Genomic DNA, 17,739 nt, shown 5'->3' on the forward strand with positions numbered 1-17,739 from the left:
CGCAATTTTGTTTTATTTACGAATTAAACGAAAAGAGAGAATGTGAGATATTTAAATAAGATTTAAATATTTTAATCAATTATGTGTCGGAATTGATTGGGATTGGCATTTGAATTAATATTAAATATTAATTAAATAGTTTAATTAATCATTTAATGTTACTTTAATTTGAAATTCATTATTCAAATTAATTGTTGAATTAAAATGAAGAAAGTCAAAATGTTGACTTTCATCTAATGGAAAAATCCATGTTAGTGGAATTTTGAGGTGTCAAAATTTGGTTTAACCAAACTTGCATGTTTGCCAAATAAACCCCACAAGTTTGAGTGGAATTTTGAGTGTCAAAATTTGGTTAACTCAAACATGCATGCTTGCCACATAATCCCAAACTCTTGAGTGGAATTTTAAGTGTCAAAATTTGGTGATCTCAAGTTTGCATGAACATGCAAACTTGACTCTTTAAATAGAGTGATCATGATACTTGGAGGGGATTCTTCATCTTGATGAAAAACCTTGAGAAAAACTTCTCACAAACACTCTCTTTCACATATACAAAATCCCTCCCAAGTTTAGTCACTCACCGGATTCCACAATCCCGTTCTAAGGCCGGAGGATAGTGGAGAAGACACTAGTGGTGGTTCGAAACCGGTTCGTGAGGCAAAAGGAGTTTGAACTACAAAAGGTTAGTATTTAAACTCATTAAGTTTTAATACTTATGAACATGCTAGTTATTTACAATAATTGATGTTCTAAAAGTGCCTAAGATCCAAATTGCTTCCGCATGTGTTATATTAACACCATCATTTCAGAGACACGCGTCCCCGACCACGCAACCCGACCCGCGTCCCTCAGCTGACTTGGTACCCGCGCGGCAAAACGAACCGCCACGACCCGCAGTCCACTCGAACCACTACACCCGAACAGAACCGACGACCCGCAGCTGTAGAAAACCTTGGGCGCGTGACACTCGTGCATGGAACCTGTGAGTGATTTTGTCCCGGTGCGTGTAAGCCCGTTTTCGTCCCGTTTGACTTATGTTTTTCCTATTTTCCTTCCGATTCCAATCCTAACTCTATTTTATATGAAATAGGATCTAATTGAGGAAAAATCAGTACTTTTTCGATACGCTAATTGTGTGGAAACGTTGCATAAGGGCACGCATCATCCAAGTAAGTCACCACACGGAACTTTGGGGAGAAATACTTGTAGGAATCGCTTGGAATGCATGCATGCTAGTTTGATTATCTTATGTGGTAGCCTCCCATGATTGAATGTAGGTATTTGATTGTTATGAGTAAGGATGTACTATGTGAAATATCATGAGAAATATCTCAATATTGCTATTATGCTTTAAGCTCCTGCTTTATATGTATACGATTAATTCATGTTGAAAGGAGGATGGGAACTTGTGAACTCTGCGTTCTAGGAGCTTGACGGATGTTATCGCCCCGTTGAGCATGTATGTTTATTTTGTATGAATTTTGTATGATGATGTTGAATGATAGTTGTGTGTACACTCAATTAAGGTATGATAAAGTCTAGGAATATGTGGTTAGAGTGACAAGTCACTAAGGTATAGACCTAACCCTTCCCCTAGTAGAGTAACAAACCACCACGGCGTACGAACCCTCACTAGAGTACCCTTAGGCTACATGTGTGTGATTAGTGTCATAGCTTCGTGGGGGACTAGGGAGTTCCTGATCAGAATCCGACTCCTCTTAGTCGTTTTAGCATGGAAAACATGTGCCCACGTCATATAGGCCATTTAGCTGGATGGGTTAAAGGGGGTAGCTCTCCCCGACTAGGGGGACTGTCATGGGCCTAGGGGGTTGCAACTCACTTCCTAGGTAAGCTACCAGATAGTCTTAGAGCCAAGTCGAGGTAGCTACTCGTAGGGCACTAGTTATTACACAGGTCGGCATAAGGGAGCTCTTAAGGATTTTTAAATGAAAGGACAAAGAACCAAGAAGTTGCGAGGGGCAAGCCCCAAGGTGCTAAAATGAAAACTAGATGTCCTAGAGCTAAAGTAGAGTCTGTGGGGGGTTTGTTAAGATTAGGATGTGATAAGAGCCTATAAGTAGGTGACTTACTGAGTATAATTTTATACTCATTCTTGCTATACCTTTCTTTTTCAAGTACGTGAGGTAATAGTTCAAGAGATGGCGCATTGAACGATGTGGATTGTCACAGAGAGAGCGTGTCCCGGGGCGTCAGTCTGGTCTTATGGATTAGTACACTTTGTCTTTCACGTTTTCTTTCCTTGTCTATACCTAGTCACATATGTCCTCTTTGTATTGAAACGCTTTCCTTACGAAATAAACGATTCATTTTTTTAAAGAATGTTTTCCTTGAAATTCTTACATACATGCTACATGTCATAGTCATTGTTAGTCACGACTTGAGATTAATTTTTTTAGGTCGTGACAAATTTGGTATCAGAACACCAAGACATAGGTCTTGTAGACACTTAAGGTTAGAGAGTCGTATCCTCTGTGACGCGCCCATCAATCACGTGTCACTCGCGACCAGACAGTCTCATGAATTTGAATTGCGAAATTAAGAGCTAAGTTGTTAAGTAGAGAATTTTTCATGATACTGCACATTTCCTAGAGGTTGAGCCTTGAATGCGCAAATTTTCTAATGTGGTAGCTAAATGGCACCAAAGAGATGTAGAACCTATGTCGGGCCTGGACCTAGAAGGGGAAGAAGAAGAGTCGCTTAGGACACTAATGTTTCGTCACCTGAGGCGAAGCAACCTGTACCTAAACCTCAAGAGAAGGTTGATGAAATGCCCCAATAGTTCGAGTGTCCTATACCACGAGCACCAAGGTCAGGAATGAGTCAGAAGAGAGTAATGACTCAAGACTTACCCGATGCAGACTCTGCTGCTCCTTCTCATGAGGCGGTCCCACTGGTGCCCACCAATAATGTAGAGGTTCCACCTAGTCAACCAACAACTAATCTCACTACAGATGTACTACATGCATTCATGTTAACCTTTATGGAAAACCAGACTCAGATGATGCAGATACTGGTCACTAACAAGGCTACAATGCAATAGGCAATACAACAGGTAACAATGCAACAGACAACATTGCAACAGACAGCAATACAATAGGCAACAATGCATCAGACAACATTGCTAAGGACCAGAGACTTTGGGACTATGACTGTGGAGTCTTGTTATCTGAAAGACTTCTAGAGGCAAAACCCGCCTTCCTTTGAAGGTGGCAAAATAGATCCCATTGCAGCAGAAAATTGGCTCGAGGCTATGGAAACAACCTTCTTCTACATGAACTATCTCTTGACTCTGACAATTCGGAAGACAGTGTCGACGAAAAAATTGGCCGAAGGTTTCTTCGAAGGAAAAATTAGCGGAAGTAAAAGGAGAGAGAGAGAGAGATTCGCTGAGATTGCTGAAGACTCGATATTTTATTTTACTTTAGTTGAATTTAAATAACGAATCTAATTACAAAAATAGAAAAACCAATTATACAAAAATAGAAGAAGTGGACGAAGACTTCGCCCAAATTGCCAAAACAATGGCCCCTAGAATCACGCTCCTCCATTCGCGTGAATTCAGATGTTTTTACAAACCTAACTAAATAAGGCATGGCTTTTATTTAACACTATTGGAATATCAGGTTCATTGCGGAACTTATATGTTGAAAGAAGAGGCTCATTTTTTGTGGAAGGGTGCTAAAAAATGATTGCACCGCTTGGAGAGTCTATTTCTTGGTGTCAGTTCAAAGAGGCCTACCTCCACAACTACTATCCAGGCGCTGCTAGAATGAAGCTGCAGGTAGCATTCCATGAACTGAAGTGGGGTGACCAATCTGTGGAGGATTATGATNCGTTACTTGGGTTTGGCAGAAACTCAAGTCATCATACCTGATGATGGCGTTGAGGATCCATTGACCTGTAAACAGACAATGAATGATGAGGATAGAGATCAGTGGATTAAAGCCATGAATCTTGAAATGGAGTCAATGTACTTCAATTCAGTCTGGAAACTTGTAGATCAATCGGATGGGGTAAAACCTATTGGTTGCAAATGGATCTATAAGAGGAAACGAGACCAAACCGGTAAGGTACAGACCTTTAAAGCACGACTAGTAGCAAAGGGTTATACCCAAAGAGAGGGGGTGGACTATGAAGAAACCTTCTCTCCTGTTGCTATGCTTAAATCAATAAGAATACTCTTGTCTATTGCCACATTTTATGATTATGAAATTTGGCAAATGGATGTTAAGACAGCTTTTCTAAACGGCAATCTTGAAGAGAGTATCGATATGGCTCAACCAGAGGGGTTCATTGAACAGGATCACGAGCAAAGGGTTTGCAAGCTTAAAAGATCCATTTATGGGTTGAAGCAAGCATCTCGATCCTGGAATATAAAGTTTGATACTGCGATCAAATCTTATGGCTTTAAACAGAATGTTGACGAACCTTGTGTTTATAAAAGGATAGTCAACTCTACAGTAGCTTTCCTGGTGTTGTACGTTGACGATATCCTACTCATTGGAAATGATGTGAGAATTCTGACTGACATTAAGCATTGGCTGGCGACACAATTCCAAATGAAAGATTTGGGAGAGGCTCAGTTTGTTCTTGGAATCCAAATTATTCGGAATCGCAAGAACAAAACACTAGCATTGTCTCAAGCATCGTACATCGACAAAATGTTGATTCGATATAAGATGCAGGACTCCAAGAAAGGATTATTACCTTTCAGGCATGGAGTTCATTTGTCGAAGGAACAAAGTCCTAAGACACCTCAAGAAGTTGAGGATATGAAACACATTCCCTATGCATCAGCGGTCGGTAGTCTGATGTATGTCATGCTTTGTACCCGACCCGACATATGCTATGCTATGGGAATTGTCAGCAGATATCAGTCCAATCCGGGACGTGCTCATTGGACTGCCGTTAAGAATATCCTCAAGTATCTTAGGAGAACGAGGGACTATATGCTAATGTACGGTGCTAAGGATCTGATCCTTACAGGGTACACTGACTCAGATTTTCAGACCGATGTAGATTCGAGGAAATCGACATCAGGATCTGTCTTCACTCTGAACGGAGGAGCAATAATATGGAGAAGCATAAAGCAAGGTTGCATTGCTGATTCCACCATGGAGGCTGAGTATGTTGCTGCTTGTGAAGCAGCGAAAGAATCTGTATGGCTTAGGAAGTTCTTAACTGATTTGGAAGTCGTTCCAAATATGCATCTTCCCGTCACTCTTTATTGTGATAACAGTGGAGCAGTTGCAAATTCAAAAGAACCAAGAAGCCATAAGCGAGGAAAACATATTGAACGCAAATATCATCTCATAAGGGAGATTGTGCAACGAGGAGATGTGATCGTCACACAGATAGCTTCAGAGCACAACATTGCTGATCCATTTACAAAGCCCCTCACGGCTAAAGTGTTTGAAGGGCACCTAGTGAGTCTAGGACTACGAGTTATGTAATTTAGGGCAAGTGGGAGAAAAGGCATCAGTATGTGATGCCCTAGTTTATTGTATTTCTCTCTACTCAACGTTATAAAACCCAACTAGAGTTTTAGTCCAAGTGGGAGTTTGTTGGGTTTTATGTCCTAAAACTCATAGTTTGTAAACAAAGATATATTCTATTTTCAATAAAGTTATTATTGATGTTTATTCAGTAAAAATTGTTATTGAATAAAGTGAACTTTACGATCATTAATCTAAATCCAATAAACTAAGAACACTCTGGCTATAGTATGATTACTTGAACTATATGTAGAGACATAAGAGTGGATCAAGTTCAAGTATATAGTCAAAATGATCTATAGTATAAGGATAAGGCTGAGTACCTTATTCTGGGGACACTATGGATGCGGCCCACTTTTGTATATGATATAAACAATGTGATCACTAAATTGTGCATGTGGAGACATGTGAGTGGGGGCGTCCTATGCAATGAGTATTGCATAAGATCGGACCATGAAGAAAACCACTCTCACTTTATAAAGTCGTTTACTGTTGAGACTGATTTTCTTTTCATTCGATAACCTAGGTAACTCGGTTTTAATCCTGAGCTAACCATGAACTCCTGTTTATTCGGAATTATCCTTAGATTTGCATGGGTGAGAGTGGCTCTAGTTCGCCGACTCAACAGGCCTCCCATTTCAGGGGTAAGACTGGGTGAATGGCTGGGGACGTGGGGTGCAAGACGGAATTCACTCCTACCCACTTAGGGATAGAAGAAAGGTAGTTCTCTTAAGCACTGACTCCAGGTCTTGAACAAGGGGCCCCACCCTCTCATTGGCCTGAGAGGGATTCGGTTTACTGGTTGGACCACAAACCAATTGTTCATTAGAGGATCAGTGAGACATAAGGAACAAGAAGTAACTTCAGGGGTAAAACGGTAAATTGACCCAGCTCTAGTTACGAACAACCTGTGAAGGATCGACTTACTAATCATGGTTATATCAGATGGACAGAAATATATCTATAGTGAGGGGAGTGCAACTACTAGGCTATAGTGGAGTGTCCTAGTAGTTAACGAATGTTGGTTAACCAGGTTAATGAGTTTAATCGGTTAATCTTGGATCGTTGGAGCCCATGATCTATAGGTCCATTAGGTCCCTCTGCTAGCTCATATCGGACTAAACCATAGAACAGTGTGACGAGTGAGTTCGAAGTGTTCGAATTCAAATTAGGGAATATGCGTTACATATATACGATATATTTAACCGCAATTTTGTTTTATTTACGAATTAAACAAAAAGAGAGAATCTGAGATATTTAAATAAGATTTAAATATCTTAATCAATTATGTGTCGGAATTGATTGGGATTGGCATTTGAATTAATATTAAATATTAATTAAATAGTTTAATTAATCATTTAATGTTACTTTAATTTGAAATTCATTATTCAAATTAATTGTTGAATTAAAATGAAGAAAGTCAAAATGTTGACTTTCATCTAATGGAAAAATCCATGTTAGTGGAATTTTGAGGTGTCAAAATTTGGTTTAACCAAACTTGCATGTTTGCCAAATAAACCCCACAAGTTTGAGTGGAATTTTGAGTGTCAAAATTTGGTTAACTCAAACATGCATGCTTGCCACATAATCCCAAACTCTTGAGTGGAATTTTAAGTGTCAAAATTTGGTGATCTCAAGTTTGCATGAACATGCAAACTTGACTCTTTAAATAGAGTGATCATGATACTTGGAGGGGATTCTTCATCTTGATGAAAAACCTTGAGAAAAACTTCTCACAAACACTCTCTTTCACATATACAAAATCCCTCCCAAGTTTAGTCACTCACCGGATTCCACAATCCCGTTCTAAGGCCGGAGGATAGTGGAGAAGACACTAGTGGTGGTTCGAAACCGGTTCGTGAGGCAAAAGGAGTTTGAACTACAAAAGGTTAGTATTTAAACTCATTAAGTTTTAATACTTATGAACATGCTAGTGATTTACAATAATTGATGTTCTAAAAGTGCCTAAGATCCAAATTGCTTCCGCATGTGTTATATTAACACCATCATTTCAGAGACACGCGTCCCCGACCACGCAACCCGACCCGCGTCCCTCAGCTGACTTGGTACCCGCGCGGCAAAACGAACCGCCACGACCCGCAGTCCACTCGAACCACTACACCCGAACAGAACCGACGACCCGCAGCTGTAGAAAACCTTGGGCGCGTGACACTCGTGCATGGAACCTGTGAGTGATTTTGTCCCGGTGCGTGTAAGCCCGTTTTCGTCCCGTTTGACTTATGTTTTTCCTATTTTCCTTCCGATTCCAATCCTAACTCTATTTTATATGAAATAGGATCTAATTGAGGAAAAATCAGTACTTTTTCGATACGCTAATTGTGTGGAAACGTTGCATAAGGGCACGCATCATCCAAGTAAGTCACCACACGGAACTTTGGGGAGAAATACTTGTAGGAATCGCTTGGAATGCATGCATGCTAGTTTGATTATCTTATGTGGTAGCCTCCCATGATTGAATGTAGGTATTTGATTGTTATGAGTAAGGATGTACTATGTGAAATATCATGAGAAATATCTCAATATTGCTATTATGCTTTAAGCTCCTGCTTTATATGTATACGATTAATTCATGTTGAAAGGAGGATGGGAACTTGTGAACTCTGCGTTCTAGGAGCTTGACGGATGTTATCGCCCCGTTGAGCATGTATGTTTATTTTGTATGAATTTTGTATGATGATGTTGAATGATAGTTGTGTGTACACTCAATTAAGGTATGATAAAGTCTAGGAATATGTGGTTAGAGTGACAAGTCACTAAGGTATAGACCTAACCCTTCCCCTAGTAGAGTAACAAACCACCACGGCGTACGAACCCTCACTAGAGTACCCTTAGGCTACATGTGTGTGATTAGTGTCATAGCTTCGTGGGGGACTAGGGAGTTCCTGATCAGAATCCGACTCCTCTTAGTCGTTTTAGCATGGAAAACATGTGCCCACGTCATATAGGCCATTTAGCTGGATGGGTTAAAGGGGGTAGCTCTCCCCGACTAGGGGGACTGTCATGGGCCTAGGGGGTTGCAACTCACTTCCTAGGTAAGCTACCAGATAGTCTTAGAGCCAAGTCGAGGTAGCTACTCGTAGGGCACTAGTTATTACACAGGTCGGCATAAGGGAGCTCTTAAGGATTTTTAAATGAAAGGACAAAGAACCAAGAAGTTGCGAGGGGCAAGCCCCAAGGTGCTAAAATGAAAACTAGATGTCCTAGAGCTAAAGTAGAGTCTGTGGGGGGTTTGTTAAGATTAGGATGTGATAAGAGCCTATAAGTAGGTGACTTACTGAGTATAATTTTATACTCATTCTTGCTATACCTTTCTTTTTCAAGTACGTGAGGTAATAGTTCAAGAGATGGCGCATTGAACGATGTGGATTGTCACAGAGAGAGCGTGTCCCGGGGCGTCAGTCTGGTCTTATGGATTAGTACACTTTGTCTTTCACGTTTTCTTTCCTTGTCTATACCTAGTCACATATGTCCTCTTTGTATTGAAACGCTTTCCTTACGAAATAAACGATTCATTTTTTTAAAGAATGTTTTCCTTGAAATTCTTACATACATGCTACATGTCATAGTCATTGTTAGTCACGACTTGAGATTAATTTTTTTAGGTCGTGACAAATTTGGTATCAGAACACCAAGACATAGGTCTTGTAGACACTTAAGGTTAGAGAGTCGTATCCTCTGTGACGCGCCCATCAATCACGTGTCACTCGCGACCAGACAGTCTCATGAATTTGAATTGCGAAATTAAGAGCTAAGTTGTTAAGTAGAGAATTTTTCATGATACTGCACATTTCCTAGAGGTTGAGCCTTGAATGCGCAAATTTTCTAATGTGGTAGCTAAATGGCACCAAAGAGATGTAGAACCTATGTCGGGCCTGGACCTAGAAGGGGAAGAAGAAGAGTCGCTTAGGACACTAATGTTTCGTCACCTGAGGCGAAGCAACCTGTACCTAAACCTCAAGAGAAGGTTGATGAAATGCCCCAATAGTTCGAGTGTCCTATACCACGAGCACCAAGGTCAGGAATGAGTCAGAAGAGAGTAATGACTCAAGACTTACCCGATGCAGACTCTGCTGCTCCTTCTCATGAGGCGGTCCCACTGGTGCCCACCAATAATGTAGAGGTTCCACCTAGTCAACCAACAACTAATCTCACTACAGATGTACTACATGCATTCATGTTAACCTTTATGGAAAACCAGACTCAGATGATGCAGATACTGGTCACTAACAAGGCTACAATGCAATAGGCAATACAACAGGTAACAATGCAACAGACAACATTGCAACAGACAGCAATACAATAGGCAACAATGCATCAGACAACATTGCTAAGGACCAGAGACTTTGGGACTATGACTGTGGAGTCTTGTTATCTGAAAGACTTCTAGAGGCAAAACCCGCCTTCCTTTGAAGGTGGCAAAATAGATCCCATTGCAGCAGAAAATTGGCTCGAGGCTATGGAAACAACCTTCTTCTACATGAACTATCTCTTGACTCTGACAATTCGGAAGACAGTGTCGACGAAAAAATTGGCCGAAGGTTTCTTCGAAGGAAAAATTAGCGGAAGTAAAAGGAGAGAGAGAGAGAGATTCGCTGAGATTGCTGAAGACTCGATATTTTATTTTACTTTAGTTGAATTTAAATAACGAATCTAATTACAAAAATAGAAAAACCAATTATACAAAAATAGAAGAAGTGGACGAAGACTTCGCCCAAATTGCCAAAACAATGGCCCCTAGAATCACGCTCCTCCATTCGCGTGAATTCAGATGTTTTTACAAACCTAACTAAATAAGGCATGGCTTTTATTTAACACTATTGGAATATCAGGTTCATTGCGGAACTTATATGTTGAAAGAAGAGGCTCATTTTTTGTGGAAGGGTGCTAAAAAATGATTGCACCGCTTGGAGAGTCTATTTCTTGGTGTCAGTTCAAAGAGGCCTACCTCCACAACTACTATCCAGGCGCTGCTAGAATGAAGCTGCAGGTAGCATTCCATGAACTGAAGTGGGGTGACCAATCTGTGGAGGATTATGATATGGAATTCAATAGATTGGCAAGATTCTCCCTTATATATGTCAGTACTGAAGAGCTTAAGGCTGAACGTTTTATCGCCGATCTAAGAGAGAACATTAGAGGTTATGTGGCATCACAGGCATCCACAGACTATACAGCAGCCCTTAAGATGGCGACCCTCATTGATGCGCCTCGTACTGACAAATTACAGTGAGGGTCAGCCCAAAAATATCATATTGCAGTTCAGGGAAAACAGATAAACCGGAACTATCTCAGGATTGGCAGACCACCCTGTGGTGGCACTGCCAATCGCGGAAGAGCCCCAACACAGAACAGGACTAATTACCCTCAATGTCAGCGCCCTCACAAGAGGGAGTGTCGTGCTGAAACTAATGCATGTTTCAGTTGTGGCCAAACAGGGCACTATGCAACGAACTGCCCTCATATGAGAGATCAGAACACTAATCAACCTGTAATACAAAACCAAAGGGGCTGGGGTGCCCAACAGCAGTAGGGGCGAGCTGTAGCCCATGCAACCACAGGCAGGCAAGCCGATGCACCTGACACAGTTGTTACAGGTACACTACCCGTTTTTGGTCATTTGGCTTTTGTATTATTTGATTCGGGTTATACACACTCGTTTGTGTCTGTGGAATTCGTTGACTTAGCGCACCTAGAAAAAGAACCCTTAGAGACCATTCTATTAGTGTCCACCCTTGCTCACGAGTTATTAACAGCTACTCATAGAGTTAAGGGAGGTAGTGTGACAGAGTCAGGATGTGTCATACAAGCTGCTTTAATAGTATTAAGCATGCAAGACTTCGATGTTATTTTGGGTATGGATTGGCTAGGCGAGAATCGCACTCTAATAGATTGTGAAACTCGAATAGAAGGGAATCACTTCAAAAAGAACCTCATAGAAGGCGAGAATCGCACTCTCATACTCCCGTCAGGGGATAGTTTTACATAAGGGAGCCACTTCAAAAAGAACCTCAAGCATCGTAACTGCACTAAAGACTAGAAAGATGATCCGCAGTGGTGCAAGCGCATTTTTAGCCAGTGTGATTCTAGACAGCAGAAATGAACAGACAGTCTCGTTAGTACACATTGTCAGGAAATTCATTGATGTTTTCCCTGAGGATTTGCAAAGTTTGACCCTAGTTAGGGGAGTTGACTTCGGGATCGACCTAGAATCAGGAACTGCGCCGATCTTCAAGGCACCCTACAAAATGGCACCTACAGAACTCAGGGAATTGGAGGAACAGTTACAGGAGCTATTGGATAAAGGTTTCATATGACCCAGTGTATCGCCCTAGGGAGCCCCTGTTCTATTTGTCAAGAATAAGGATGGATCCCTGCGTCTGTGTATAGACTATAGAGAACTGAACAAGGTCACCATAAAGAATAAGTACCCCCTCCCAAGGATCGACGACTTGTTTGATCAATTGTAGGGAGCAACGGTATTCTCCAAAATTGACTTGAGGTTAGAATATCATTAATTGAGAATAGGAGAAGATATACCCAAAACATCTTTCAGAAGTCGCTATGGACATTATGAATTTCTCATCATGTCCTTTGGACTTACCAATGCACCCGTCGTCTTCATGGATCTAATGAACAAGGTGTTTAAGGAATTCTTAGACACTTTTGTTATAGTGTTTATTGATGACATTCTGGTGCATTTTAAGTCAAAAGCAGAGCACAAAGAGCATTTAAGGAAAGTTCTGATCGTACTGAGAACGCAGCGACTGTACGCCAAGTTTTCCAAGTGTGAGTTTTGGCTATATGAGGTAGCATTTTTGGGTCATGTAGTGTCAAGCAGAGGAATCACAGTGGACCCAGCTAAGATAGAGGCAGTGATGAAGTGGCCAAGACCGACCACCGTCACTGAAGTACGGAGTTTTCTAGGACTAGCTGGATATTACAGAAGATTTGTCTAGGATTTCTCCAAAATATATTCGGCGCTAACTCCCTTAACAAGAAGGGTAAGCCCTTTGTATGAACATCAGCTTGTGAACAGAGCTTCGAAGAACTCAAGGAAAGGTTGGTGACAGCACCAGTCCTCACAATTCCAGATGGATCTGGGAATCTAGTGGTGTACAACGACGCATCAGTAAAAGGTCTAAGGTGCGTGCTCATGCAGAAGGGTAAGGTGATAGTTTACGCTTCTAAACAACTGGAGAATTATGAACGAAATTATCCCACTTATGACCTCGAGTTAGAAGGAGTGGTGTTTGCACTGAAAACATGATGACATTATTTGTATGGAGAGAAAATCCAAGTATTCACTGATCACAAGAGCCTCAAGTACCTATTTACATAGAATGAGCTTAACATGAGACAGAGGAGATGGTTGGAACTAGTAAAGAATTATGACATCGAGATCCTGTACCATCCAGGCAAGGCCAATGTCGTGGCAAACGCATTGAGCAGAAAGGCTATTCGTACTTCCGCGATGATCACCAAGCAGGAAAGAATACAGGATGAGATGAAGAGGGCTGGAATCGATGTGGTAATTAGAGGTGGTACTGCTCAGATAACATAAACGAATTATTGACGTTCAGAGGTCTGATGAACACCTTGGGAAAGTGTGGAATCAGACAGAAACAGAAAGACCAGAAGGGTACTCTATCTCTTCAGACGAGGGCCTGCTGTAGAAAAACTGCCTGTGTGTTCCCCATGAGAAGAAAATGCTGAAGGATATTATGACGGAAGCTCATAATACTTCTTACACGCTCCACCATAGAAGTAAAAAGATGTATCAGGATCTTAAGGGATGTTATTAGTGGTTAGGGATAAAGAAGGATATAGCAGATTTCGTAAGCCGATGCTTGACCTATCAGCAGGTGAAGGCCCCGAGACAGCGCCCAGCAGGATTGCTACAACCCTTAAAGGTCCCTCAGTGAAAATGGGAAGTAGTTTGTATGGATTTTATCTCAGGCTTGCCCAAGACCAAGCAGAGCTTCAACGTAATCTGGGTAGTTGATAGACTTACCAAAATGGCTTACTTCATCCCAGGCAAACCCACTTATTGTGTGGATCGGTGGGCTCAGCTGTATATCAGAGAAATAGTATGCCTGCATGGTGTACCGGTGCCCATAGTATCTGATCGAGACACTAGGTTCACCTCTCAGTTTTGGAAAAACCTCCAAAAAGCATTGGAGACTCAGCTAAGGTTTAATACAACATTACATCCTTAGATGAACCGACGGACCAAAAGACTGAACCAAATCTTAGAAGATATGTTGCGAGCCTGTGTCATGGATTTCGCTAGGTGCTGGGACGAACATCTACCTCTGATAAAGTTTGCTTACAATAATAGTTATCAAGCGACTATCCAGATGGCCCCTTTCGAGGCACTGTATGAGCGTAGGTATCAAACACCGATATTTTGGGAAGAAGTAGGCACGCAGCAGCAACTACTGGGACTAGAGTTGGTTCAAGTCACCAACGTAGCAGTGTAGAAAATTAAGCAAAGAATCCTCACTGCACAGAGTCGACAGAAGAGCTATGCAGATTTGCGTAGAAGGGACCTCGAGTTCGAGGTGGGTGACCATGTATTTTTGAAGGTAGCTCTCATGAGGGGGGTGATGAGGTTTGGAAAGAAGGGAAAGTTAAGCCCAAGGTTTATAGGTCCTTTCGAGATTTTAGAGAGAGTTGGGGTCGTGGCTTATAGGGTTGCTCTAACACCAAACCTTGCTGCCGTTCACAACGTGTTCCACGTGTCTATGCTGTGAAAGTACACCTCAGATCCTACTCATGTGATTGAACACAAAACCCTTCCTCTTCGGGAAGATCTGTCCTACGAGGAAAGACCTAGTAGAATTCTGGTTCGAGACACTAGGCGACTACACAACAAAATTATTCCCATGGTGAAAGTCGCATGGGGTAACCATCGAAACAAGAAGGCAACCTAGGAACAAGAAGATGATGCCAGAAGAGCCTATCCCGAACTCTTCCAAGAGATACCAACTTTCGAGGATGAAAGTTTCTAAGTTGGGGAGAGTTTGTAATGCTAAAAAAAAAGTGGGTCAAAGTCAAAGGGGCAAAATGGGCATTTTACCCCCTCAGCCCATTATAGGGGTCTTGAGTATTCTCCATAGAATACCTGCAAAAGAGAAAAGTGTGAGAAAGAAGGTTGAGAGAAAGCTTGAGAGAGAAAAGTGAATCGTCGGAGTCCTCGTTGGAGAATCACCAACGAAATTCATCCTCTGCTGAGACTTACACTCTAGAGTTTCTTGTTGGAGAGAAGAAAGACTCGTGTTGTTGAGGTTCCTTCTTTCGTCAAGATCCGAGAGAAATCCGCAAGGTAAGATCTCGAACGTTACTCTTCAAATCTGAAATCTTCGTTTGGGAATGGAGTGTTAAAGTTTACTATCTTCACCTAGGGAAGATCCGCCACTGATTTTGTGAGGAAATCGGACGAAACGTCGAGATCTGAGAATCTTTCCAAGAAAGGTAAGGATATTATCAGACCTCTTTCCGAGGCTCATAACTCTTAGTATGATTAAGTAAAAATCAAGATAAAAATATTGGCACGTAGGTTGAAGTATGATCTAAAACTTTGTTGAAGAAGTCATTACGGTTTGGATTAAGAATTGAGAGATAGAAAAATGAGAAGAACGTCGGAAAACTAATTGGAAACCTTGTTTTCTTCTAGGAGGAGAGAGAAGCCGACGGCGTGCCACGTGTCAACCGGCTAGAGGACTGCGTGCACCAACAACCTCTGGACACGCGTTGAACGCCGCCTGCAACTCCAGCCTTCCAGCGACACGCTCCTCGGCCACGCAACCCGACCCGATACCCGCGTGGCGAAACGAACCGCAGTCCACCCGAACCGAACCGACGACCCGCGACTGCAGAAAACCTTGGGCGCGTGACACTTGTGCGTGGAACCAGAAAGCGATTCTGACCCAGCGCGTGGATGCGTGTGTAAGCCCGTTTTCATCTCGTTCGACTTCTGGTTTCCCTATTTTCCTCCCGATTCCAATCCTAACTCTATTTTATATGAAATAGGATCTAATTGAGGAAACATCAGTACTTTTCGATATGCTAATTTGTGGAAACGTTGCGTAAGGGCACGCATCATCCAGGTAAGTCACCACACGGAACTTTAGGGAGAAATACTTGTAGGAGTCGCTTGGAATGCATGCATGCTAGTTTGATTATCTGATGTGGTAGCTGATGGTGTTAATATAACACATGCGGAAGCAATTTGGATCTTAGGCACTTTTAGAACATCAATTATTGTAAATCACTAGCATGTTCATAAGTATTAAAACTTAATGAGTTTAAGTACTAACCTTTTGTAGTTCAAACTCCTTTTGCCTCACGAACCGGTTTCGAACCACCACTAGTGTCTTCTCCACTATCCTCCGGCCTTAGAACGGGATTGTGGAATCCGGTGAGTGACTAAACTTGGGAGGGATTTTGTATATGTGAAAGAGAGTGTTTGTGAGAAGTTTTTCTCAAGGCTTTTCATCAAGATTAAGAATCCCCTCCAAGTATCATGATCACTCCATTTAAAGAGTCAAGTTTGCATGTTCATGCAAACTTGAGATCACCAAATTTTGACACTTAAAATTCCACTCAAGAGTTTGGGATTATGTGGCAAGCATGCATGTTTGAGTTAACCAAATTTTGACACTCAAAATTCCACTCAAACTTGTGGGGTTTATTTGGCAAACATGCAAGTTTGGTTAAACCAAATTTTGACACCTCAAAATTCCACTAACATGGATTTTTCCATTAGATGAAAGAACATTTTGACTTTCTTCATTTTAATTCAACAATTAATTTGAATAATGAATTTCAAATTAAAGTAACATTAAATGATTAATTAAACTATTTAATTAATATTTAATATTAATTCAAATGCCAATCCCAATCAATTCCGACACATAATTGATTAAGATATTTAAATCTTATTTAAATATCTCACATTCTCTCTTTTCGTTTAATTCGTAAATAAAACAAAATTGCGGTTAAATATATCGTATATATGTAACGCATATTCCCTAATTTGAATTCGAACACTTCGAACTCACTCGTCACATTGTTCTATGGTTTAGTCCGATATGAGCTAGCAGAGGGACCTAATGGACCTATAGATCATGGGCTCCAATGATCCAAGATTAACCGATTAAACTCATTAGCCTTGTTAACCAACATTCGTTAACTACTAGGACACTCCACTATAGCCTAGTAGTTGCACTCCCCTCACTATAGATATATTTCTGTCCATCTGATATAACCATGATTAGTAAGTCGATCCTTCACAGGTTGTTCGTAACTAGAGCTGGGTCAATTTACCGTTTTACCCCTGAAGTTACTTCTTGTTCCTTATGTCTCACTGATCCTCTAATGAACAATTGGTTTGTGGTCCAACCAGTAAACCAAATCCCTCTCAGGCCAATGAGAGGGTGGGGCCCCTTGTTCAAGACCTGGAGTCAGTGCTTAAGGGAACTACCTTTCTTCTATCCCTAAGTGGGTAGGAGTGAATTCCGTCTTGCACCCCACATCCCCAGCCATTCACCCAGTCTTACCCCTGAAATGGGAGGCCTGTTGAGTCGGCGAACTAGAGCCACTCTCACCCATGCAAATCTAAGGATAATTCCGAATAAACAGGAGTTCATGGTTAGCTCAGGATTAAAACCGAGTTACCTAGGTTATCGAATGAAAAGAAAATCAGTCTCAACAGTAAACGACTTTATAAAGTGAGAGTGGTTTTCTTCATGATCCGATCTTATGCAATACTCATTGCATAGGACGCCCCCACTCACATGTCTCCACATGCACAATTTAGTGATCACATTGTTTATATCATATACAAAAGTGGGCCGCATCCATAGTGTCCCCAGAATAAGGTACTCAGCCTTATCCTTATACTATAGATCATTTTGACTATATACTTGAACTTGATCCACTCTTATGTCTCTACATATAGTTCAAGTAATCATACTATAGCCAGAGTGTTCTTAGTTTATTGGATTTAGATTAATGATCGTAAAGTTCACTTTATTCAATAACAATTTTTACTAAATAAACATCAATAATAACTTTATTGAAAATAGAATATATCTTTGTTTACAAACTATGAGTTTTAGGACATAAAACCCAACAAACTCCCACTTGGACTAAAACTCTAGTTGGGTTTTATAACGTTGAGTAGAGAGAAATACAATAA

General features: G+C 41.1%; 1 long non-coding RNA gene across 1 annotated transcript in view; it reads left to right on the forward strand.

Moving 5' to 3' along the window:
- The window catches only part of LOC111438449, a 42,403-nt gene extending 27,129 nt beyond the window's left edge, over window positions 1-15,274 (forward strand). The window contains exons 2-3 of the long non-coding RNA XR_002709669.1: window positions 14,942-15,011; window positions 15,214-15,274. This is a non-coding gene — a long non-coding RNA (uncharacterized LOC111438449). The remainder of the gene's footprint in view (window positions 1-14,941; window positions 15,012-15,213) is intronic.
- Window positions 15,275-17,739: the final 2,465 nt, after the last annotated feature.

Source organism: Cucurbita moschata, unplaced genomic scaffold, assembly GCF_002738365.1.
Source record: "Cucurbita moschata cultivar Rifu unplaced genomic scaffold, Cmos_1.0 Cmo_Scf00075, whole genome shotgun sequence".
NCBI lineage: Eukaryota > Viridiplantae > Streptophyta > Magnoliopsida > Cucurbitales > Cucurbitaceae > Cucurbita > Cucurbita moschata.